The sequence below is a fragment of the Mustela lutreola genome, chromosome 4, assembly GCF_030435805.1.
Source record: "Mustela lutreola isolate mMusLut2 chromosome 4, mMusLut2.pri, whole genome shotgun sequence".
NCBI classification, from domain to species: Eukaryota; Metazoa; Chordata; class Mammalia; order Carnivora; family Mustelidae; genus Mustela; species Mustela lutreola.
Genome location: NC_081293.1, coordinates 12,780,961 through 12,807,263, shown reverse-complemented (window position 1 = coordinate 12,807,263; position 26,303 = coordinate 12,780,961). Strand labels below are relative to the sequence as shown.

The following is a 26,303-nucleotide window of genomic DNA, read 5'->3' as shown; positions in this document are numbered from 1 at the left end:
AACCAGACCCGTGTTGGAAAACAGGCTCACGTGTTCATCGGCAAACTTCCTAAATGGTTTCGAACGTCAGTTTTCTCATCTGTGAAATAGGACGGTAAGGGGGCGGAGAGTAACAGCTAACATTTATTGAGGATTTCTCATGTGCCACATACTAATGCGTTACATGCATTATCTCGTTAATTCTCACCACGTATAATGACCGTCATCAGTATCTGCCTGGAACCTGCTGTGTCAGTGATCTGTGGCTGCATAACAGGCCCTGAAGATTCGGTGGTCTGCAACACGTACTTCTTTGGCTCACTGGGAGATGAGCATTTAGGCAGGGCCCTGCTGGTTTCTGGTGGGCCCCTTGTATGTCTACAGTTGGCGAGGCAGCTCTGCCTCTGGGGCTTGGCCACTGGGGTGACAGAGGTGATCTTCCTGGGCTTGTCCATTTGGAGGAAGCTGTACTCAGAGAAAGAGACAGAACACAGAGCTTTTGAGACACGGGCTCAAACCTGTCACTTAGCCACGTCTGCTGTGTTCGGTTGGCCGAAGTGATGCTCATTCACAAAGCCAAACCCCCAACGGGTGGGGGAATGGCCTGAGGCCCTTGATGGGAAGAAATCCAAGTCTCAAAGGAAGGAGAGGTATGGCAGCCCGGTTTGCACAGTCTCTCCCACACTGTCTATCTCAGAGCGTTGTTGTAAGGATTCATGAATAATGACAGCTAATGTTATCAAATTCTTCCCGTAACCCTGTGATGGAGGTCCGATTGTCGTCTCCATTTTATGGGTAAGTGAGCCAAAGCAGAGAGATGGTTCGGGTTCCTCCCAGAGTTGCTCATGACTAATGAGGAACCAGATCAAAATGCAAGCAAATTGGTGACAAGAAATGCAGTGAGATGTGACGAGGGTGGTGCCTGGGTTCATGTATTATACCAATGTCACTTTCCTGGCCATGACCATGCGCTATGGTAATGTATGATTTTATCATCAGGGGAAGCTGGGAGGAAAAGTGCGTGGGAACTCTGAATTCTTTCTTGCAACTTCTTGCAAATCCAAAACTCTCTTAAAATATGAAGTTATTTGAAAACCATTGAAGCAGTTCAAACACTTAGCTAATGCTCTGTACCCACGTAAGGAGCTGAGCATCGTGCCTGGTCACACAAGTAGGTGTTTAATAAACGTTCGCTTCCTCTGCCGAAAGCCCATTATCTGTTTAAAAGACCAAAGAGATACCATCTCGAGTGTAAGAATGGGAGTCCCCGTCAACAACTGAGGAAGGGAAAAGTCAGATTTGGTCAGAGGAAGTCTGGGATGCAGCAGCACTGGTCTCCGGTTAGGGCAAGCTCTGGAGTCATAGGGCAAACGCAGATGTGTTTCAGGACTTCTGCTTTTCTAAGATTACTTTATGGAAAATCTTTTTTCAGATCTCATAGATCCCTGAGGACTCTCATCCTGGAACTGGGAAAACTGGTGGAGAGTCTAATTAAAAGAGAACAGAATGATACAGGAATGAGTCTAGCTTGATAGGGTCAAGCTAGGGGAGCTTCCTTAGCTCTCAAAGTTAGCAGAGAAAAATTCTTGAACAGAAAAAAAAAATACATTAGCAAATGATAGGCTACAAGTAGACCTGGTTAGGTTGGATTTTCACAAAGAGCGAGATAACAGCCTTTGAAAAAAATTAAAAAGGAAAATAAATAGCCACGTGTTAAAGTCACGGAGCTAAGCAGAATAATAACTATAATAAGTACAGGAAAGCAGGTGCTACTGGAAACGGATGCGGTCATGACCCACTGCTTCAGCTGTTTCTATCGGGCCCCGCGCCTGTGCATTAATGATTAGATGAGAAGCAGTTGATGTCTAGAATGTTCGGAGAGGATGTTTTCTGCTAATGGCTGGTTGGTTTTACTTGATACCTTGACAGAGGAAAAACAAGGACCCTATTAATGATAATAATAATAATAATAAAAATCATAACAGCTAACATTTGTTGGGGGCTCGCTGTGTGCCAGGAACCCTTTTAAGTGTGTTACATTGTCTCATTGAATCTTCGCAGTCTTTTACGAGTAAGGAAATTGAGATATGGAAATGCTAGGTGACTTTCGGAGGCATAGAAAGCCTCGCTGTGGTGAAACTGGCATGAAATGGTGCATTGCGCAGGAAAGAAACAGGTTCGTCCTGGAAAAGGGCTTTGGGACCCAGTACCTGTTCGCGTCACCATTCCAATCACTGGAGTTTGCCAAGAAAGGGATGGTGGCCTATCCAAGCGCATAGCAATGAGGCTCTTTTACTCTCCCCTCCGAGCATGGAACTCAGGGCATTGCTTCTCAGGTGGAAAGTATTAAACATTCTCCAAACTTACCGTCTTTGAGCATTTCATTTGGAATTTATTTATTTATTTATTTATTTGTTTGTTTATTTAAAAAGATTTTATTTATTTATTTGACAGAGAGAAATCACAAGTAGGCAGAGAGGCAGGCAGAGAGAGAGAGAGGAGGAAGCAGGCTCCCTGCCGAGCAGAGAGCCCGATGCGGGACTCGATCCCGGGACCCCGAGATCATGACCTGAGCCGAAGGCAGCGGCTTAACCCAATGAGCCACCCAGGTGCCCTGGAATTTATTTTTGTTTACGATGTGAAGCCTGAATTCTAGTATTCTCCTCCACTCCCACAGCCAGTCAGTTATCCCCGGATTGTTCAGTCTATGAACTATCCTCTTCACACTGAGTCTAAGGGTCACCCTTTACATGTGCTATGTTCTCATCTATTTCTGGTTCTCTGTTTTGCTCTTGATCATTTATTCCTCTGGCGTATTGTTTAGATCATGATGCTCTCTCTCTCTCTCTCTTTATATATGTTATATAGCATAGTATAATGAGTTTCATTATTTCTTAAGGGAACTCCTCAAAATAGTTTTCTGTTTCAAACTTCTCTTGGTCATTCTCAGATTATTATTACTATGTATAACCTTTAAAATAGTTTTAGGCATTCTCAGTGCCCACTCCCCTGCAAAGAAAAGCACTGGGCTGCATGACTGAATGGCATTTTCATTTTTGAGTTAATTTGAGGAGTGATGTCTTTGTGCTCTTAAGCTTCCTTATATCAGGAACATTTTGTGTTTCTCCATTTGGGGGGGTGACTTATTTTAAATCCTTAATAAGATGTTAGAGTTTTCTTTATATAGGCTCTATGTCTTTCTTATTAAATTTACTCCTGGTTAATATGGTGAATAGGATTTTTTTTTCATTTCTTTTTTTTTTTTTCATTTCTATTTTATAAATGGTTTCCGCTAGTGTGGCAGTCACTGTAGTGTTGACCCACAGCCTTCCTTACAGCCTTCCTGCTTAAGTTCTCCCAGGTTGACATCCTTCTAGAAGTGCCAGGAGTTAACATTCTCTAGGAGACAATGAAACGTGAACTCCCCAGCTACCTCACCTCGTCCCTAGTTCTCTTCTAGGGCCACATGGGACATTCCCTATGGACGACTGGTGGAAAAGGAAACACCCAGGTCCAGGGCTCACAGATGGGTCAGCTGGATGGGTCGCAGCAAGCTAGCAAGGAGTGCATCTGCCCTGCCCTTCTCAGGTAGAGGTTTCAGGAGACCCTGAAGATAGCAGCAGGGGAAGTCTTCCCAGTGGGCATAGCTATTAAGGGTTCACCTGCCGCCCATTTGCTGGAGAGGGAGAAGTGACCTGATATAAGGATAAACACAGACTCCTGGGAAGTGGTGAATGGCCTGGCTGGTTGGGGATGTACCTGCGCAGATGAGAAGATCAGAAGCGAAGAGATCTGGGAGGGCAGCATGTGGAACGACCCAAAGGAGCAAGCAGAGTAAGCACACAGTGACTACACCAGTGCCCAGCAGAAAGGACCCACAGCAGAGGAGCCCTAAACAGCAAGGAGGACAGCAGGGGCCCTGCCCTGGCCGCTCTCGTGTTGGCAGAACATGAACGGAGACCTCCCGGCAGACTCTTGCCGTGGCTGACGCAGCCAGTCCTGCTGCTAAATGCTTGATCGGTCAGCGTCAGAAACCGACGCTGAGCCCTCAGGATGGTGGGGAAGACAACATGCCATCTGGTGATGAATTAATGCTATTGGACCCCTTGGGGAAGAAAAACTTGCCATTTGGTGATAAGTTAATTCTATTGGGTCCCTTTCCCCTTGGAGGAGGTGGCAGTTTGTCATTACTGGGAATGAAACGTATTCTGGGTATGGGTTTGCCTTTCCTGCCCGCGCCATCTTTGCTAGAATCCCCATTCAAGAGCTCACAGAGCTTCTGTACTCATGCCACTCCCCTCGCCTGGAATTTCTATGTTGAAAGCCTAATCCCCCAATGGGGTTGTGTTCAGAGATAGCGCCTTTTTGGAGGTAAGGAAGGTTAAATGAGGTCATCAGGGTGAGACTCTGATCTGATAGTTTTATGCCCTTCCAGGAAGGCACCAAAGAGCCAGCCCTCTCCCTTTCTGCCTGCCCATCATGTCAGGACATGGCCAGAAGGTGACCATCTACAAGCCAAAAGAGAGTTCTCACCAGGAAAAATGTCAGTCAGTATCTTGAACTTCGACTTTCCAGCCTCCAGAACCATGAGAAACACATCTCTGGTGTTCAAGCCTCCTGTCTGGTGGGCTTCATTATGGCAGCCATACTGGCTAAGACACCTCTCCAATAAAATCCTTGCCCTCAAATTCTCAACTCTAGATATGCATTGGGGAACCAAACTAAGAAAGCCAGTAGAGAGGAAACTCAGTTTTGATCCTGTCAACTTTCAAATTTTGAACTAATTTTAGACTTTGAGAAAAATTGCAAAAATAGTTTCTGTATATCTGTCCCCCAGGTTCCCCCAATGCCAACATCTTACATAGCTGTGGAAGGATTAGTAGAACCAGGAATTTAATATGGGTTTGATACCATTCACTAAAGATGTTGGTTGAATCTAACCAGTTTTCTGTTTGTTTGTTTGTTTTTCATTAGGGCCCTATCTCCCTTCCAATCCTATCCAGGAAGAGGTGCCACCGTTCACGGCTGTTTCTTCTTAATCTCCCGCTTTCTCTAGCTTCGTTCCGTCCTCCTCTCTCATGACTCTGACATTGGCGAAAATGATTAATAATTATCTTGTCAAATGTTACTCAAGTTTGGGTTTGTTTGGTATTTTCTCATGGTTGGACTGAGGTTTTACATTTTGGTGGGATTACAAGGAAAATGAGGCTATGTTTCCTTCTCGGTACCTGAGAGCCTTTCTCTATGATGAGGCACCTGGCTGGCTCAGACAGCACAGCATGTGATTCTTGATCTCATGGTTATTAGTTCAAGTCTCAGATTCAGTGCAGAGCCTACTTAAAAGAAAAAAAGAAAAATCTCAAGGCATCAAAACGATTCTTTTTTAAAAAAAAGGAGGGGGGATTTCAAATGTCTTATCTCTGGTGATGTTTACCCTGATCACGACATTAAACTGATTTCTGCTTGGTTTCTCTACTATAAAGTTACTTCTTTGCCTGTGTAATTAATAAATGTCTCAGGAAAAATACTTTAAGACTAAGAAAAATTTATTTTTCTTAAAGTTATTGCTCAGTATTTTTCTTTTTTAAAGTAGTCTCCACGTCCAGTGTGGAGCCCAAGGCAGGGCTTGAACTCATGACCCTGAGAGCAAGGCCTGAGCTGAGATAAAACGCCAGACACTTAACTTACTGAGCCACCCAGGTGCCCCGCTTATTAAATTTAAAGTTATTCATATTTGTAGATGTGTCTTACATCCGGTAACAGCAAATAATCTTATAATTTTTTTAAAGATTTATTTTATTCACTTGAGAGAGAGGAGACATGGTGAGGAGAGGTAGAGGGAGAGGAGAGAGAGAATCTCAAGCAGACCCCCCCCACTTCCTGCTGAGCCTGGAGCCCAACCTGGGGGCTTGATCCTACTACCCTGAGATCATGGCCTGAATTGAAATCAAGAGTCATATGCTTAACCAACTGAGCCACCCAGGGTCCCCAAATTATCTTATTAATTTGAAACATTTCTTAATAGTATCTCTTGTGGCTTCTATATATACACTCATATCAAGTATACATAAAGATAGCTTTATCTCTTCATTGTCATTATTTATAGGAACTGTTTTATTTTCCTGTCTTATTACAATAGCTAAACTTCTGAAGTCATTTCAAATGATAATGAGAATAATGAACATCCTGGTTTGTTTATTTGTGTGAGTGATTTCAGTATTTTGCCCCTTCTAATGGTTTCTATAAGTCTGGAATAAATTATTTCTATTTTACTAAAATTTTTTATTGTTCAGAATGGCTGTTAATTTTATCAAAAGCTAATGTAATCATAATTTTTCCTTTATTTCTCTCCTATATACTTTGTTAGCTTTCCTAATATTAGATCATCTTTCCATTCCTGGAATGAACCCTACTTAGTCATGATGCATTCATTTTAAAATGTATTGCTGGATTCAATTTGTATATGTAACCACAGGGAATTGGGCCTATAGTTTTCTCTTTTAGTACTATTTTATAACATTTGGGGGTTTTTTTCTGGTTCCATAAAATAAATCAGAGTGTTCTTACATTTTTCCTATGGTCTGGATTTATTGGGATCTTGATCCAAATAACTCCATTTTCAATACATCCTTTCATATTTTCTTTTTCCTGACCCAACATCTTTACAAATAAAAAACTCCCTCAGGGATAATATGCATGACTGGGTGGTGGTGCCTACAGGACCTCTCTACACTTTCCACTGATTTTGCTGTGAACCTAAAATTGTCCTAAAAAACAAAACTTGATAAAAAAAAAAAAATCATTCCATCAGCTAGCAGAACTACTATAGCCTTAGCTGGATGCTCCTGAAAGAATCCTAATTCATTCATTTGCTCTTCTCAAGCTGAGTGAGAACACTAGAAACAGGAAGAGCAATGAGTACAAGATGTATGGTGGGTGGGAAAAACGGAGTTTCATTAATTTGGGTATTATATTAACCATATGCAAATGATATGCAAAACAACATCCAATTGCTTCGAATCAAGAACTCAGACACCTTTTGAAAAAATATTGAGTTACTATTTATACTATTTAACAAAACCCTAGAGAAACAGAAGGTTCACCATATGGGGTATTTTTGTTGAAAAACTTTGGTGACAAATCTTTAGAGAATGTATTAATCACTTTTCTAACCTTACAAGTACAAAACAGTAAACATCCCAGGCCCAATCTCTGTCAACAGAGGCTCCTGACCATTATCAAAATCAAGAGAGCCTTGGGATTGAGAAGGATCTTGTTTCAGAAAAAAAATTCTGATTTCATGGAGGTAGGTTTTGTCCCCACTTGACCTGTCTATAAAAAGTGGATATGCTAGATTATAAACCGTTTTAAATAGTTCGCTTCTGCGGTCCCAGTGCCTCTCACACTGCTTGATCCAGAGGAGGAGGGTCACATAGATATTTGTTAAACAAATAAATAAAGGAACGAATAGTAATAATTCAAGTTAATTATGGTTTTAGAGGAGGTGAGTTATGTATTTTGGTAAAATTTGGTGTCCACGAAGGAATGAGACTAAACCATATGAAATGATCATTTTTATAGATCAAAACCAGTCATATAATGATAATCAATAATATACTAATAGTTTCATAGGGGTCAGCCTAATCCATATCTGACCTAGAATTTTAGAGTAGCATTTACGGTTTCAGGCCTGTGGCTTCATAGAATATTATCCTGTACCCTTCTGAACTACAGCCAGGATGATACTTCTTCTTCTTTTTTTTTTTTTAGACACTTTTTTAGAAGTGAAGAAGCAGAGAGGAACAGAGAGAATCTCAAGCAGAAGTGGAGCCCGATACGGGGCTCGATCTCATGACCCAGAGATCATGACCTGAGCCGAAATCAAGAGTCAGATGCTTAACCAACTGAGCTATCCAGGAGCTCCTAGAATGATATTTCTTGATAACACAGGACAGTGGTTTGGGGCTAAAGCTTTGGAAATATAAACCCATGTTCAAATCTTGACTCTACCTCCTACGCGTTGGGTGGCCTTGAGTAAATCACATAATTTCTCTAAGCTGGAATGTCCTCATCTATAAAACGGGGAAAATACCTTCGTTATAGGATTGCTATGAAGATCAGCCATGATAGCCAAGTACTTGGTGCAGTACTTACACATAGTAAATGATCAATAAACAGTTTCTATTACTCTTATTATTATTTATTAATTTATTTATTTTTGGTTGCCTCTTTCTAGGATATTTAACTTCCTGTCATTTCAAAGCCAGCTGATAGTGGTAGATAGTTGTGGTCAATGTCACAGTAGTGACATCGTTTTGTTTTGTTTTGTTTTTGTTTTGCCTCTGGGAGGAATAGTGACCAAGAAGAGGCCTGAAGGAATGGTTCGGAGCTGAAAATGTTTTGTGTCTTAACCTGAGTGATGGCCACATGGGCGTACAGCTGTGTAAAACATCATCATTGTACACTAAGGCTCAGTGGGTTTTCTGGGTGTATTTTATGACTCAGTAAGGTCTTTGCCTGTTTGAGGACAGTCCTAAGATGGGCACTGGCATCATAAACAGAGGGAATTCCAAGCACTACATTGTATTTGATGAAAACCCTCATAGTTTCGTGTCAAATGCCTCTCCCCCCCACACCTTCTCTCTGCCTTTGGAATCCACAGCACCTTCACCCCAACCCAGCATGACATGCAGGCGGGCTCATGAAAAATGGGAAAAGGGGAATGTTGACAGGCAAGCTGACGAGCAGCCAACTACTGATTCTGTATGTGTGTGGAGTGTGTCTAAGTGGGTCTTGAAGGTCAGCGTGGGTTTTAGCTTTCTGAACTTCTCATCTTCAGCAAGGGAGTCCGTCAATACAGGACGTTAATTGAATTGAGGGACTGTCATCAGTACTCATGAAAATAAAAAAAAAAAAAAAAAGGTTGATATTTCTTATTGATCTATAGCCTCTCTATCGCACCCCCTCCCCCAATCTCTCTCTCTCTCTCTCTCTCTCTCTCTCTCATACACACACTGATATTTAGGCTATTCATTTTAGTTAATTCCTCCTGCTGTAACTATAATCAGGGATTCTTCTCACCCTGTCTTTCATAACCTCCTTGTTCCCGGTAGACCTTCTGCAGTCTCCCTCGGAGGGCTGTCTTTGTCGAGAGCACATGCACATACACAAGCAGCGGGGACTTTTCTACGGAAGCCATTCAAACAAATGCCTACCTCAGCACAGGTGAATGTGTTTAGAGACTCAGGTTTCCTCATGGCCTCAAACATTTTGAGTTGGGGAGATGAAACAGGGAACGTTTTCCCTGAATGTAGGACTGAGTAAAAAAAACCTACCAGCTTAGTTCTTCTCACAATCCCGTGAATATTACCGAAGTTTAAACTTCCGGGAGCCTTCTGGACCCTCGTGGAGCAGCATGGAAGAAGGTCTTTAACTAGGACCCCTCCCATCTCCCTCATGCCTCTTGAGAGCCAGAGAGATGGTCCATCGCCCCAGCCTGTTTGTAGACTGGTGTCTGTCTTCCTCAGAAGAAAAGGAATATTTGTTTTGACTCCCACCAGACACCAATTTCTGAATCCGATTTCAGTCCTGATTTCCTATGTGCCTGTGTAAAGGCAAGGGTAGAAATAAAGAACAAACCCAATAAAGACCAAACCAAAAGCACATGTCCCGCAGGGGCGCACACCAGGCGAACAATGGCTGTTGAACAGATGAATCCACCGAAATGTAAAATATTCCACAACGTTTGGGCAGCTTTGAAATGCTACACTTTCTAGTGCTCATCTGTTAATCATCTGAGGGAACTTCTCAGCTCACCAGAAGGGCCCGGCTCCTCCTTCTAAGTTCACACGGCTGGAAGTGCACACAATTCAGCAGTCGGAGTGACAAATAGGCTGGAAAGACAGCCAGCAAACCACCCAATGAAGAAAGCAACAAAGAAAGGACCAGAGAGAGAGAGAGCGAGCGAGCGAGCGAGCTATTTTTACCCACCTCCACTTCCAACTGAATCTCACTGTATGTATTTTCCAGGATATAAGCTTTTCTTTGAGTTACTTTCAAGATAAGTCATAAAGCTATAATCATATTAATGATTAATGGCACCAGGGAAGCAAAGTGACATAATGAAAAGATTTAAGGTTCTACACAAAAGTATTTAAAGATTCTCTTAGGAAATCCATCTACTTTAAATAGTTTTTTGAAAGCAAAGAAACCATCAACGGCACTAAATTTAAGGGCAAAGACAAAACGCCTCCACCACCATTATTCTAGTTCATTCCTACAGAACAGTGCTCCTCCGGATACAGAGAAGTTAGAAAAAACTGTTTCTAGAAAACAATAGTAATTCCAACCAGAGAGAACAGGCACATCTAAGAGGACACTTGCAAAGCAGATCGTGTGAGTAGAGAACCAACCAGATGTGCACACCCTGGTGTGCCCTTTGTGACCAAGTGTCTCTCTGTGACCGCAGACCAAGGGGAGTGACCACGAAGTCAGGCAGGGAATCCTGGGTGGTTAGATTACCTCCAAGGAAGACTTTTCTATTCTTCCAGCTACTAAGGGTCCAAAGATGGACGAGGCTGTTCACAGCGGTGGTGAGGTTTCTGCCATTGGCACGATTCAGGCAGAGGCTGGCGGATGTGATGGTCAGACCAGGGGATCCCTAACTTTGCTGCACACTCAAGTCCCCTGGGGGAGCTTGAAAACCATTTTTAACGGCTGGGATGAGACTCACACATCCATATTTTTTAAAGCTCCCCAGGTGATGGGAATCACCCGGGGGCAAGGTCAATGCTTGGGAGCCCCCACAGATTTGCTCTGGGCTTCTCAGACTTTATGTGCACACACAGCCCCTGGCCTGCTTGTAAAATGCAGATTCCGACTCCTTGTCCACACCTTGGGGTATGGCCGGAGACTCTGCACTTCTAACCAGCCCCAGGCTGAGGCCCCTGCTTGCTGGTCCAGGAACCACACTCGGAGTAGCAGGTTCCAGCTGACTTAGTCTTCTCTGCTCCTGAGTTCCTAGGGGATGAAGCATCATCATTTGGGGGAAGGGGAGAGGGGACAGTGATTAACAGGGAACAGCCCTGCTCCTTCACGGGCCGCAGGCTGAAAGCAAGTCATGTCTCATCCTCGAGCCTCGGTTTCTCCATCTGAATACAGAAGGGGCTGGTAAACACTGCAGGGTTTCCTCAGGTCTCACGGATGCTCTGAGAAAATAAGCAAAGCCTCTAGGGATCGAGAGTCCACAGCTTCTAGATGGCCCCAGAGAAGACTGGCTGATATACACTGACCAGAGATGGTTTGAAAAAGACACATTCATGTATTTGCTGATTCACACACTTGCATGGAGTATCCAGAAAGGTGGTAACTGGTAGAAAGACCAAAAAATACCCAGTTCGTGCCTTCAAGGTGCTTCTGGTTTGGTACAGCAGCAGTTGCAAGGGCAGGGGTGTGCAAGGAAGGGCTCAATGGTGCTAACTAGAGTCTAGTCGGGGAGGTCAGGTCTTCCAAAAGGGGAATGTCAGGAAGACTTCAAGGAGGAGGTGACTGAGCTGAGAAATGAGTGTGCAGATCAGGGGACAGAGCAACCTTGGCAGGGGTCAGTGTGAGGAGTGGTGGCGGCTTGAGGCCCGGGAGAACCAGGAGTGAAGCAGTTGAGCCCCATGGAGAGATTGGGGCAGGTCTGAGGGAAGCATATCAGCCAGAGGAAATGCGATTTTCTCCCCCATTAAGAGTCATTAGTATCTTCTAGTCATTCATTTAGATTAGAAGTTGCATGTTATGGCGGGGGTAAGGATAGAGATGAGGACCCTCCTCCCCAGCCATATCCACTGGTACCAACTTGTGTCCCAGAAATTCAGTGGTGGCCCCAACTCACAAATAAGTGGACTCCTTTGTCTAGAAAGTACTTTCAGAAGAGTCTGTGGTCCTGGAGCATGGCCTTGGGTCTCTAGCAGACCACATTGGTCACTCTTCTCACATGTCCTTGGACCACCTCTTACTTGAGCTATAGCTGTGGGGGATGGTTCCTGAGCAGTGTGCCACTTCCGGGGCCATTGTGCATCTTTTCTGCCTCGAGGTTTTCTAGAAAGCCCCAGAAGTCCGATAGTGTGTGGAAGTTAGTGCTCTGAATGGCTGGATGGCCCAGCCTTCCCTCCTCCGGGGAGACAAGTCTCAGATACATTCTGCATGATTCCTCAGATCATCCCAGTGGGACGAGCCCTAGTTGCTTCACAAAGGGATGCTAGAGGAATATGTCAGCCCACCTGCTGATTTCGCCCCACAAAACCCTGGGGATTCTGGGACCAAGGGCGTCTTATGGAGACAGGAGTTTGCCTGAGATCAGTCATCACTTCCACTTGTCAACACCAAGGGAAGACAGCTTTTGGAGTGCAGCTTCATCCTCCACTCCCCCCGCCCCCAGGGCTCAGAGGCATTTAAAATTCAGTCACTGTCATCAGCAAACCCCTCTGAGCAGAAACATTCCCATCATTCTCTCCCTCCTTGCAAAGGTGTTTAAGATATCTAAATATTTTAAAGGTATCTAGGAGGATTGGATTCTTTTCTTAGTGGTGACTTGATGAATAAATGATGCCCTAATTTCAGTTTAATTATTGTCTAATGCTCTCTAATTCATTTCAGATTGGTGTTTAACTTCTTTCCAACTTGACAACCTTTCAGGCAAAACTGATCAAAAAAGCTGGAGCCTCCTTTACACAGGGACGGATTAATTGTCTCTCGGTATCAACTGAAGAAAAATAGCTATTCAAATCCCTGATATTTTTGGCACTTTGTAAATTTAAACCCATCCAAAACACATCTTTAAAAATATTTTAAGGAAGGGAGGGATTCTATGCTCAGAGTCTGAGATTTTGTTCTGCCAAGTTTGAGCATGGAGCAGATTTTTACGGTTGAATTATAAGCCCCTGAAAATAGGTTTATTATGGAAGTGTGAACGCACAACTATAGCCTATAGCAACATGAATGGCCCTGTTATCATAATGCTTGAATCCTCTCTTTTGTGCTGCATTGGCAAAGCAAGACACCTACTTTGGCCTTTTTGCTAATACATGTTAATGTCAGTTAACAGCTTGTGTCCCTCTTTAAAAAGATGCCCCAAAGTTTTTAGTAATCCTTGCCTTGCTAGGGACCCCTATGTCTCCATCTCAGGAATTAATCTATCATTTATAGAAGTGACATTAGGAATATATTCTCTTAGAAGGAGAAACAGAGGTGGGGGTTGGGGTGGGGGGGGGGGGGTGTTTGCTTTCGTTGTGACCGTGCTGTTTGCCCGGGTAATATATGGTCGGCTGGAGAGTAAGTTTCTCGCCAGACAGAAAGGCCAAGTGTAGATCCTACAGGCTAGTTCCTCGGGGTTGAAGAAAGAACGTGTGGTGCCTGTAGGAGGAATCTCGGTTTGAGATCCAAACATTTGCCCCAAGTTCAAATGCTTACATTCTTTGGTGTCTGAAGTTTCCCCTAAGAAGCCTCCATGTTTATTTTCTGGTATATGTTTTTTTAACTACGAAATGAAAGATTTGGAATTCTATTGCATGGAACTCATACAATTTCCAAAACAGATTAAAATTACAGTCAGCTGCAGGGTCAATCTCCGTTGTGATTGGCTAGAAAAGGCAGCTCCAATTATAGGAGCCTGCTCGCAGAGGCTCGGTCTCTGGGTAAAAAATCATAAACGCCAAGAGCTCCCTGAAACACGTGCCGAATTAAACCTTATGGAGGAATGTTTGACATTCGTCAACTCAATGTAGTCTAATATCAATGAGCCAGAACCCTACTAACTAGAACACTTGATTAATTAAGTCTTGGTTTCCTGTCTTCTCCTCCAGCCCTCCCCATTTCCGGGCCCAGGAAACTTGAGAGCATAAGAACTCCTGGCACTTACTGAGTGCTTACTGTGTGCTAGGCACGATTGTATTCATTCATAAAATCCCCCAGTAACTCTAGAAGTAGGTACGATCATCATCCTCTTCTCCTCCTCCTCCTCCTTCTTCTTCTTCCTCTTCTTCTTCTTCTTTTTTTTTCTTTTAGGAAATGAGTTCAGCAGCCAAGCAGAAAGGTAAAGATCTCTCTCTGGCTTTGTTTATAGATCCTTCCAGGTTTGCCTTCCAGCTTTGCCAGGAAATAGCTGTGTGACCTTAGGCAGGTTACTTAGGCTTTCTGTACTTCAATTGCCACGAAACTGTTATTGCTGTAAACTAGAGATAACACATTCTTCTCCAAAGATCATAACATACCTCTAAAGGATCTGGGTATATCTGTGTGTGTGCCCGGGATGGAAGCAAGGAGTGGAGATAGGTTATGGAAGGAACCAAAAAGCGGAACCAAAGAGAGGAACCAAAAACAAGATGGTCTTTCTCATTTTGAGAGTAAGTGCTGCAAAGACTATGTAAACCTGAAGCTGCCTATGTAAACCTGAAGCCAATGTGGAAGGAAACAGAGGCAAGAAAGCAAGAATGAACAAACAAACCCCCACGGATGTTATTCTAACACCTTGATCCAGCACTACCTGAAATACTCCTTGTTCCTTGGTCTTCATAATTACCTGGTGTAATTCATATATATATGAAAATATAAACATATATTAATATATATTTTTATATATAGATTTTCATATAAATATATATTTATATATTTTTCATATAGATTAATAATTAATATAAATAATAATGAATGTATATAGATTTTCATATAAACATATATATTTATATATAGATTTTCCTATAGATTAATAATTAATATAAATAATAATGGATGTATAAATATATATTTATACACTTATATATATTTGTTTTGCTCTGGCTAGTTTGATTTGGCTTTCTGTTACATGAAGTTAAAAAGGAGCAATCTGTAATAATATCTGACTTCATTTCCTCTCACCTCTGCTCTATCAACATCAAATCTAACTGGAGAGATAGCACAGAGTCTAGCCATCCTTCCTCCTCCTGTTCATCCATCCTTTCCATCTGCCCATTTATCCATTCGTTCAGCAAACATCCACTGAGTGCTCAGAGCCAGATGTGAAAAGAACAAAGATGAACGAGACATGCATCGTTCCTTAAGGAGATACAGGCACATGAAACCGCAGACCAGTAAAACAGCTACTACTCTACAGGAAGAAACAGAAAAGTAATCCTGTGAATGGGAATGGTGTGACTTTGGGGAGAGTTTCTTAACGTCTCTATGTGTCTTTCTTTTTTTAAGGCTTCTTAAAATATGGTGTAGATTAAGTCTTAGGTTTTAATCAAGTTTCCACCTTTTCCTTCAATCCCCTGCACTGAATAATAACGATGCACATTTTCAAATGAAAAGATGAATTCTCACTCTTTGGGGCCCCCCTCCCTGGGCACACATCTTTTGGACTGCCCCAGAAGACTCTAGCCTGAGGTCAGGGGAGAAACGTGTCAAGTATGTTCAACATTTAAACAATTTGGAACCCCCCGTTACTTCTGCTCTGGTGACATGGATTTATTTCCTGATGAGTTGGAGGGATCTTTTCCCAAGAGTTCCTCACAGCAATCCGTCAATCACTCCCAGTGAGTGCCCTTTAAACACAGGTAGAGACCCATCATCGAGTGGGTGTTATTTAAAACACGTGTTTTAAAAGACTAAAGGAGAGACTGGCCTGTCCAACTGATGAATTATTTTTCAACCAATTCTCACTGGTAATGGTACCTAAATCTTATCACAAAAATGATCAAACATAATGCAAATGTATTAGGAATGCATCCTTGATTTGTTTTCATTTGAGATTATTGTGTGCTTATTTATTTATTTTGCAAATAAACTATGGAAACCTCTAATGTGTAGTATTATTTGGTAACAAGATTTGATTTAGAATTCACAATGAACATAATAGTTTATCAAAGGAAATGTCACATTGGAATCTTTTGTGCTGTGTGTGTGAAATGTTCAAAGTAATTACAAATGTGACGAAATCTAAATTGTACATTTAGGAGGGAAATGGTGCTAAAAATACTTGCTTGATGTTCAGATAATACTAGCAGCCTATAAGTCTTTGTGTTTTGTTCTCTGTGTTGTAAATAATATTAGAAGTATCCCATAGTCATGGATTATTTATAAAACACAGGTAAAAAAAATCTGATTACTTAAAAAAAATAGTTATACTTTTTAGCTTTGTTCATCTTCTGACAAATATCATTTATGTTTCATGGCAACATAATCAAGCATATGATTACATTTCAATATGGTGATGTCAATCACGAATTTCAGATGGATGAGAGTAGGAGAACTTTTATTTTAGTGGTGACCAAACATGAGGGAAGGGAGGTCCGTCAGTCACTCTTTAGAAAGACACTTTTAGAGAGAGATGGGGTTAACACTGGGGGTTATAAAAGAAGAAAAGTTATATTCCTTTTCCTTTCTCTCTTTCCCTGCATTCCTACTTTGCCCTTGAGAACTGGACAATCCAATTTGAACATTGGGAAGTTCCTGTCCCCGCCTTCCAATCCCTGTGTGAGAGGAGGGGAATCTTTTCTTCTTTAGATCTTAGGTTCCAAAGTGACAGTGTTGAAGTCAAAATAAGATAGAGCTGTCACCTGGTAGCACTTTCCACAAGGACCTGTTATTATTTTGACCTTGAGGGTCCTTGGCATTCAAGACCTCTAAAACAGCACTTCTCAAACTTGAATGTGCAGGACTCACACCTTGTTGATTGCAGGTTCTGATTCAGAAGGACTATGGTGGGACCTGGAGGTTTGGCATTTCTAATAAGCTTCTGGGTGATGTAGATGCCCGCTGATCTTCAGACCACACTGAGGGGTGAGGATCCAAAGAACATGGAGTCTTAAATGATGCAGCATGTTGGAAGTGATCTCCTAAGACTTGGTCAGTTCTATGCCTAATCAGCCCACTTGCTCACAGAATGCCTGGCACAGGAAGACACTTACTATGACTGGAAACTTTCCTCCCCCTCATTACAGAAGAGGCACAGAGAAGTTAGGTTTCTTGCCCAGGGTCACAGAGTTAATAACAGAGGCAGGACTTTGGGGACCCAGCCTGCCAGAATCTATACTACATGATTTTAATCACTAGGCTATATACTTCCTGTGAAAATACGTTTCAAGTTCTTTGCCTCCTCAGGACCTTGGCATATGCTAGTCCCTCTGCCAAGATTGCCCTTCCCCACACTTTGCCTGACTATTCACCCTTCAGATTCAGCTGAAATATCACTCCGCAGAGAGACTTTCTCTGGTTCTCACTGCACTTCAAAAACGAGATATGATCTGCTTTTCTCTCACGGCATCTCATCGCTTTCCCTGGTCGGTCTGATTACTACTTTCAATTATTTGATTATTAGTATTAATTTGCTTTCCTATCTATTTCCTTCACAAAACTGCAGGCTCTATGAGGCCAAGGACAGTGGCTGTTCATTTCCTCAGCCCTTAGCACTATGTCTGGAACAAAACAAGGGCACGATTATTACTTGACTGACTGATGGAGTGAATGAATGAATAAACAAACAAATGAATGAATGAATTTACATTCTGCAAATAACTAATATGCCACTAGAGGGCAACTATACTCATCACACTGACTTCTGCATGCAAGTGTACCACACGTGGCCAACATTCCTCAGTCAGGAATTTCAGATATTATGGTATCTCACATGGACCATTGCCCATATACTAGGTGGAAGAAGAAACTCACCTAAACTACATTAAAGAATGAAAATATGGATTCCAAAAGTATACCCATTTCTAACTTCCTGATTCAGTCCACACACACACACACACACACACACACACGTACACAAAACTAAACAAACAAAAAAAACCAGTCTGGGATGATTTTGGGGTTTCCAAAGCACATCTCTACTTTTATTCCTCTGTGCTCAAGTTCAGTGCCAGACTGAACAACATCCTCTTCTTCCATGATGTTTAGGGAGCCTGGGGAAACCTAGAGCCTGAAAGAGGGACTCACATGGCTTTTAATGGAGGCTTGGTCCACGGATGTGGCTCAAAGGTGAGTTACCAGGGCATTGAACTTGTTAGAATCATTGTCACAGATTGAGTTGCCCCAGAAGCGGACCCCGCTGCAAAGTTTCTGGGCAAATTGTCTATTGGGAAATGAGACCGGGCTGGGAAGGTAGCTCTCAAGTGTGTGTTATCTGTGTGGTGACCATGGGAGGTGCCTAGAGCTTAATCTCATCAGGAGATTCTGGGAAGCACTAGGGACCTTCCTGAGGTTACCCGACTGAGGGATGAGGAGCTCAGACATCCACACGCAACTCCATTCAGGGGGCAGCTACGCAGGCACTTCCAGACTGCCTGAAGAGAGCAAGATGCCTTTCCTTCACGACTTCAGAGAAAGCCCCAGAACAGAGGTACAGAGGGTGGCAGACTACAAGGATGCAAAGTTGGGCACTGCTTTCCACTGCCATGGCCATGCTGATTCCCACCGTCTTTGCTTCCTAGTTGACAGGAAGAATCCTGGAGCCACGGGTTTGACTCAGAATTTCTTGTCTTTAGCACCCCAAATCCCTAAGTACTTCTGATGCCCCCCCAACGACCAAGACAAAGAGAACCTTGTTGCCTAGAGCTAACAATATCTCAGCCTCCACATTAATGTGATCACTTGCCATCATGAAAGAAGCCTGCTTTGTCAGTGCTGCTGTCCCTTTTCCCCAGAGTTTTAAAATGACTTTGCTCCTAAGTACAGGTATGGTCCCGGGTTTTCGTCTACCATCTTGTGTGATCTTGGACTTGGGTGTGAGATTTTCTGGCCCTTCGTTGCCCTGTCCATGGAAGGAAAGTGAGGATACTCTCACCATGTCTGTTTCACAAGGATGTTATGAGAAGAGACGAGATAGTATCTGAAAACTACTTTTAGCTCTGAAGAAAAGTGCTCTTATGAGCTATATAAATATAAGTTATTACACAGTATTATTTTAACCTGGCCCAAGTTTAGATTAGTTGTATGAATCATTCATCAACCTTTACTTTGTATAATTAAAAACGTGTGGTTCTTGGAATCTTTGTTTGGGAGGCAAGTTAATGTGGCAGGACTAGGACTGGCAAGCTCTTAGAAGTCAAAGATTCCTGGTCTAAAAAGACAAGACGCTTTGATTGATGGGGGAATGCTATTATCAGTTCTCATTTGGAGGTATTCTCAGTCAACTTTTTTAGGAGTCTATGATTCATGTTTTTCCTTATTAGCCTTTTTAATATTCCCATCACTCACATGGTCTTTCAGAAAGTATTCAAGAATTTCCTCCAGTTTTTCATTTGTCCTTAAATACATCTCTGCTGCTAAGGACTTCCCTGTGCATGAATATATCAATGTTGATTGGTTCTGGGAAGCTAAGTAAGTCAGTCACTCCTTTGGGAGACACAGTGGGCCTCCCCATTTGGGTTTCTCTGACTTAAAATGTACCCTCCTTAGTATGTATTTTATTGACCACAGCGGTACATGAATGAAAGCATCAATGTGACAGTTGATCCTATGAGCCTGTGTGTTCTTGATAGCAGTACCCTCATCTTTGTGTCTCCTCCAAAACGCCCACCAAAGCACCTGGCATTCAATGGGCACTCAATGATTATTAATTGAATGAGTGAATGCTGATAAAGAGAGCAAAACAAAAAAAGAAAGAAAGAAAAACACAATGAACCACTGAACCCAGGGATATCATTAGCCATGGTCTCCCCATGTGTTAGTTATTAGCTATTAGTAGTGTGGGTGGTCTGGGATAGATGGACTAATTCTTCTGCTGGCCACAGTGGTGTCAAGCAGTATATTAACCATTGAGAACAAGGGTGTTGACTGGATTTCTGCTGTGCACTAAATTTCCCCTAGTGACTCCGATGAATTAGACACATGACCCAGGGGCCCAACCTGTTCCTGGCTTGTAACTTACAAAGGGGAAGGATCTTGTGGAATAATGTCTGTAGGGTGCGTCCACCCCTGTGTGAAAACACCAGAAGCAGATTGTTGACAAAAATCCCATCCAAGTGCCACCAGTGACCTGGTTATGGAGTAATGGGTGGGCGAGGGCTGTAACTGGAGCTTAGGAGCTTAGAGGGAGTTGTGTGCCTACAATTCTGCCACTTCCTTCCCTTTAAAGCTTCATCATGATTTCTCTGCAATGGTCATGTGCATGCTCTTTGTAAGTATGATTAAGGAGATACTGACGATGTATACTTGGACTCTATGACAAATAAACCAGAGTGAATCAATGAACCAAGAATCTGTGATAATCTCCATTACAGATGAATCAATATCTGTAATAATCTCTAACTTTATTTTTGTCCATTGATTATGTAGATTTTATCCACCTTTTAAACAATTGTATTTCCTTTAATATTTTATTTTAACCTTTTTTCCTTTGTTTCAGCATGGGAAACATAGAGTCCACTTCCTAGTTCTAAACTTAAACCAACTTGCACTATTTCTTTTTCTTTTATTCTAAGATTCGGGGCTTTTTGATTCCCTTTCAAATTGTGAAGTGGCTCGAAGTTTAAAAGAAACCAACAAACTTTAAAAGGTCCTTTAAACTTCTAGGACATCAGTTCACTTTTTCAGGAGAACATTTTGAAGAGATGAGGTAAATGAAGGAGAAACATTCAGATTAAATTTCCTTTGAAATCCATGGGTTTTAAAATTAAGGGAAAGTGATTGGCAAAACATGTTTTGGTTTTTGCCGAAACTGAAATGTTTGAAAAATAGTTCAAGATGTTCTTCCACATCCCAACCACATCCATCTGGGGCCATCCATTTCTAGTTTAAATCTATTTTTACACATCCACTATGCAAAGAACACAGGGCCTCAATGCAGCAAGAGGGCCGCCATATTTTTTCTAAGGGAGAAGAGCACGTGGAAATCTAGAGTGGTTATGGTCCTGTATCCTAGAGCAAGCTCACAACATTCTTTTCAGAAGAAGAAGGTTTTAGGCTAGATGGTGATGAAAAGGAAATTGTTCCCACTTGAATTTGAATCAGGTCAGGACATATAAATGGAATGTGAGGTTAGATCCTTTGTTTATCTATCTGCCTATCTATTTCATTCAACAAGAATTTATTGAGTTTATTGACATATGCCAGGGATTATGTGATTATAAAGGCAAGTGAAAGACTGTTCCTGGTCTTGGAGAACTGACCATCTTCAGCGAAGACAAGCATATCCTTAGCGTGCAATATGTGGGAGGTGCTATATTTGGTGTGGAGCTGGGGCACAGGAGAAGGAGTGGTCAGCCCTACCTGGGGTGACAAAGGAGAAAATTCATGGAGAAGCCACAAAAAGTGAGAAATAATAAAGGTCAGAACTGAAGTGGTTGAAAAATTATGAAGCCTAAAGGAGGAGTATGTTGGAGCATTCATTGAGTATTAATTTGAACAGGGGAAATTGAGAACCATTCTGATGCTCATGGGGTAGAGGATTTGGAGGAGAGTACGTGTTCCTTTCCTTCCTTTTCAAAACCTGGTCACGGGTTCTCAGTCTGTTTTGGCAGCCTCCTGGGTGATGCTATAATTTCAGAGACATGGGCTGAGGCTGAGCTCTGCTTGGTTACATGTAAGACCTCTCTTCTCTGGGCTTTGGCTAAACTAGCTGATCTGTAAGGACCATCAAAGAATAACTACAGAGTCCGTGTTCTGAAAGTGACATAAATTGGAGATTTTTCCCCATTGTTTTTTGTTCCAATTATTAGAGTTGGGGACACTTGGCACAGATAGTCTATACTTCTTTAGTTTTGTGCTGTGGGATTTCAATGCCTATGGGTTCTTATTTGTCTCTGTACTAAATGAAGAACCATGATGACTTTTCCTAGTTCAGAGAACAGCCAGGGCCTTGGAGACACATTTGCTTCACCATTTGACAAATTCGCTTGGATGACACTTGACTTTCACTATGGCTGTTTGGTTACGGTTTTCCTTGGAAAGTATTATGAATGGCGGTTTCTTCATACTGCACCAAAATTGGTAGCTAATTTGTCGCTGTGCATTCATGTAATCACAGGACTGAAAAGCAAGCTGTCCTTTGCATACATGAAAATGGTGGTATTAGTAATTGGGTTGTCACATGTGGCATAATATGTGGTTTGGAAGCCATTACAGGATTAGAGGTAATTTGGAGATTATCATCTCCATGACATCACCTGTGGAGGTTGAGACCACTAGCAGCTCCATGCTTTCTGTGATTCAGAAGCTATGGTTTGAGATATATGTAGGGCAGGTTTTCTGCTTTATTGACCATTATATTATATACACACATCTATGAGTATCATGAATATATATGAGAGGGAGAGAAGATCTGGGTGACTCTACACCAAATTATTGCTTGAAATTTTTCTGATGAGCACTGTTAATCCTGCAGCCAGAAAATAAAAACAATGAAGAGTACACACATGTAGCCTGATCTAATTCAAAGCCTAGTCCTTCCCTTCTACTAGTTCCAATTCTAAACATCAGAGAGGAATTTATCATCATTGCTCATGCAGTTTCATCTGAAATGCCATGTGGAACATCAGCTCCAATAATAGGCTTTTAAGATTCTCAGCCTCTTTCTGATTTTCTAATGAGAAGGGAAGGAGTTTATAAAGCCTAGGGCTCCATCTCTTCTTCAGTCTCTCCATTGGCTCCCTCCCCTCCTCACAGTTTTGTTCCTTCCCCTCTTTTCCTCCCTTGTGCCACATTCCTGGACTCAGTCAATAGACTGGGATGAGCTGGAAGAAGATGACTCACCATGAATTCGGTGGCACACATAGAAAGGGTAAGCAGTGACCACTTGGGGGTAGGGTGACCTGGGTTTTATTTCCTGCTCCAGACTTCTTAGATCTGTGGCTTTGGACATGCCACTTAATTTATCTTAGCCACAGATGACAATGGGGAATGGGAAGAATAATGTCCCTTCTACCCAGAATCTTTTTCTGACCCTAAATACCTAGATTGTCCTTGCTCATACCTCTTGCAGCACTTGTCCCACATTTATTGAGATGCTAATCTATCCCTGTGTCTCAACCATCCAGCAGCGAGCTCTGAGTGCAGGGGCTAAGTGGTTAACATAGTAGACACTCAAGAGCAGACATTAAATGAATTAAAAGAAGCACAGGGTTTTGTGAGGGTGAACAAGGTGGCACACCTTTTGTGTGAGGAAACATCCCTAGGCATCACAATGGAAGTCAGTGTCCTTTATGAATCATTATGCTTGCTCCAGGGGCTTCACCAAAGATGCAGAGAAGTTCTGTGTAAAAGCCAAGATTACTCAAGACACTGCATAGTCATTCTTAGAGACACATCAGGAGAACTCGTGTTGATGAAATAATATGCTGTCATTCTTCAAGTGTCAAGGAAATTTGTCCATCTTGTCAGGCCACAACACATACCTTGAGCTACCCAGGCTAGCAAAAACCTCTGTATCATGACGGCCAAGCCCCCAAGTATCCTACAGATGCATCTAAGTGGGGATGCCAAGCTCAAGGTTGTAATGCTCTGTAAATGCTCTGAAATGAAAACAAGTAAGTGGGGGTACATTTACATAAAGGACAACTATACCCCAGTGACACTGAGTGATATACAACTATGCACAACATTTGGTTAAATCTCACAAACATAGAGTAAAAGATGCCAGATCCCCAAAGGTAATAATATATGATTCCACTTATATAAAGAAGATGAAACTAACCCATGTTGTTTGTAGTCAAAATCATGGCTACCCTTGGAGGGTGGGTAGTGATGGGATGAGAGCATGAGGGGAATTTCTGGGAGGTTGGTTATCTTGTTTCTTGTTCTTGATGCTGATTACATTATTTACTTGTATTTTTTTGTATTTTATAATATATAGTATAATTCAGTGGAAAGCTAAAATATAAAGAGTCATGAAGGAAGACCAAAGCAGCATCCAGGAATTTGTAGCAAGTAGGCATCATAGTTTCTAGAAATACCAATGATGTACTTTGAATAGAAAAGGATGGGACCACCATAGCATCAATGAGTCAGGGAGCCTTGTGAGTCTAGGTGTTTTTGTTTCCATCTATGGCCATTCAAACCTATCTGTAATATATTTATTAAAGCACTATTATTTATTGTTTACTATAGCTATTATTCTTCTCATTGTACAGATGGAAAAACTGAGGTTTAATGGTTAAGTAACAGACAAGGATTCTTTTTGTGCCAAAGGGAGACAAGCTCCAACTTACTAGCAAAACCTCTTGACCACAAGACCTCAGAGAGAAGTAGCCTTAGGGTGTGTCTAGGCAGAGGGCCAAAGGCAATTTGGGAAAATTTCCCATATCTCAAGTATGGTACAGAACCAAGAAAGAGTTCAGGCCTTCAGGAGTCACCGAGGGAGGATGACTCCTCCCTCAGGAGTTGTAACCTTTGTGGGCTGATGACAGGTAGACCAGATGCTCTTCATCTCCCATATAACTGCATATGATCCTGAAATTGTACCTTAACCCCAGGGTGGGAGGGGGAAGGTCAATTAAGGGTATGCTATAGTCAGAATTACACTGAAAATAGAAACCATTAGATACATTTCTAAATATATAAAATATAGTCAATATAGCAATTATATGTCTTTGCTTACTTGAATTTATGGACTGAGATATATACCTGTTACTTATATCGGCATTTAGGAACTGAAGCCATCTCCTCATAGGACTCAGAGCTCTGCATCATTGGTGGGCATCTGCAAACCCCTGGATTTAGAGTGCGTGTGTGTGTGTGTGTGTGTGTGTGTGTGTATGCACACATGGGCTTAGAGCAGGGTCTTGTCCAGGTAGAAGCAATGGGGATTTTCATGTGTTTTTACTTTATGACCATGTATTTCATAGTCCCCCAAAGTCTGCTTTCAGATGTTGTTAGCATTATCAGTTCTTGAATTTTCTTAAGAACCACATTTCATGTGGTTCCCAAAATGTTAGAACTTCTTTTACCCTGAGACCCAGCAGAAGACTTTCATAGGGTTTGCATTAAATGACCACAATGAAATGTGCATCATGCTACGTTTGTGAATCCCCACTGTACCAGTGGCCTCCTCTCATGCTGTCTGTTGGCGAGGCCCAAGAATCACTCAAGTATGTCTCTAATTTGCGCTGCTCTTGGGAGAAGTATCAATAGTAAGATATCACTTTCATAAATGATATCATATCCTTATTGAACATTGCCAGGGAGTCTTAGGCCACTTGGTGGTTTCATTTGCCTTAGATCCAATTACAGCTGTAAAAGTGGTTTGCATTAGAAGTTCTGACTCTAGGATTTGATCATTATAAGCAGGATAAACCACTAAAAGAATGTGAATTGCCTTCACTAAAGGGATGTAATAGCCCAGAGAATATCTTTCATATTTCAAATTAGGAAAACCCAACCTTGCCTTCTTCCCTGTGGCTGCCATTATTGCTGGTCAAGGCGGTACAAAGCTCTGCATTCAGTGGGCCTATCTGGACCCTCCAGCCAGCAGAGCTTTCATTCGAGGATAACCAAAATGACCTTCCCACATGGACACCTTGCAGCCCAGACCCTGGGAACTGTGGTTCAGGATGCTGTTTCAAAGGAAGTGGTCCTGTGCTGATTTCAAGAGACTTTGAAAGGATTCTTACCCACCTTCCCTTCCAACTGAACTCCTCGTGAAGTTTGTAATATTTCTGCCAAAGTCTGTACAACTGTGAGGCCTCTGTGTCCGAGGGGGTTCCTATACAACACACAAATGTGGGATATTGAAGAAACGAATCTCCCTAGAAGCTCTTGAAGGCTCATTATCCTAGCCAGTGACCATAAAAGGGCCCTCCTCACTTCACAGTCTGCAGACAGATGTGGCCTTCGAGCCACGTATCTCCCCATTCAGAACAGGTGCCAACAACACCTGCCCATTTGCTGTTCCCGGACTTGGAATCTTTGACTGAGGAAGGATTTAGACCACTCAGAAGGGAGGCTGGGAACCCCCACTTTCCCTGTAAGCCCCTGGTTACCCAAGCATACCAACTAGCTCAGCTCTCTGTTCAGCCTGATTACTGCTCACCCAGTCCCCCTTCCATCACCGTTGTGAAGACATGGAGGAGACGAGCACGAAGAGAAAGTAGAGCAGGAAGACGGGTCCTCCATCTTCCTCACCCCCCACCACACCGCAGGCACGCTGTCATGCGCAGTAAGGGCTATCCCAGGCACGGGACCCTGGACCTGGGCCTCTCAGACGTGTCTTTAGTAGGGAAAGCTATGTTTATTTTCTTTTTAGAAAACAAATGTACCTGTATAACCAATTCTTGCTAGGAATTACTTTGGGGCCTAGAATTGTTTTGAAGAGAAGTCAGTATACAGACCAGTAAAATGGTTTGCAGAAACTGACAGTAGTGCCT

General features: G+C 42.3%; 1 long non-coding RNA gene across 1 annotated transcript; it reads right to left on the bottom strand.

Annotated features, from left to right (window-relative positions):
• Positions 1-202: 202 nt before the first annotated feature.
• LOC131830263 (uncharacterized) lies at positions 203-26,057 on the bottom strand. The gene is made up of 3 exons (XR_009353088.1): positions 25,970-26,057; positions 25,555-25,642; positions 203-444 (listed from the first exon to the last, which is right to left on the bottom strand). It is a non-coding gene; the product is annotated as an uncharacterized LOC131830263 (long non-coding RNA).
• Positions 26,058-26,303: the final 246 nt, after the last annotated feature.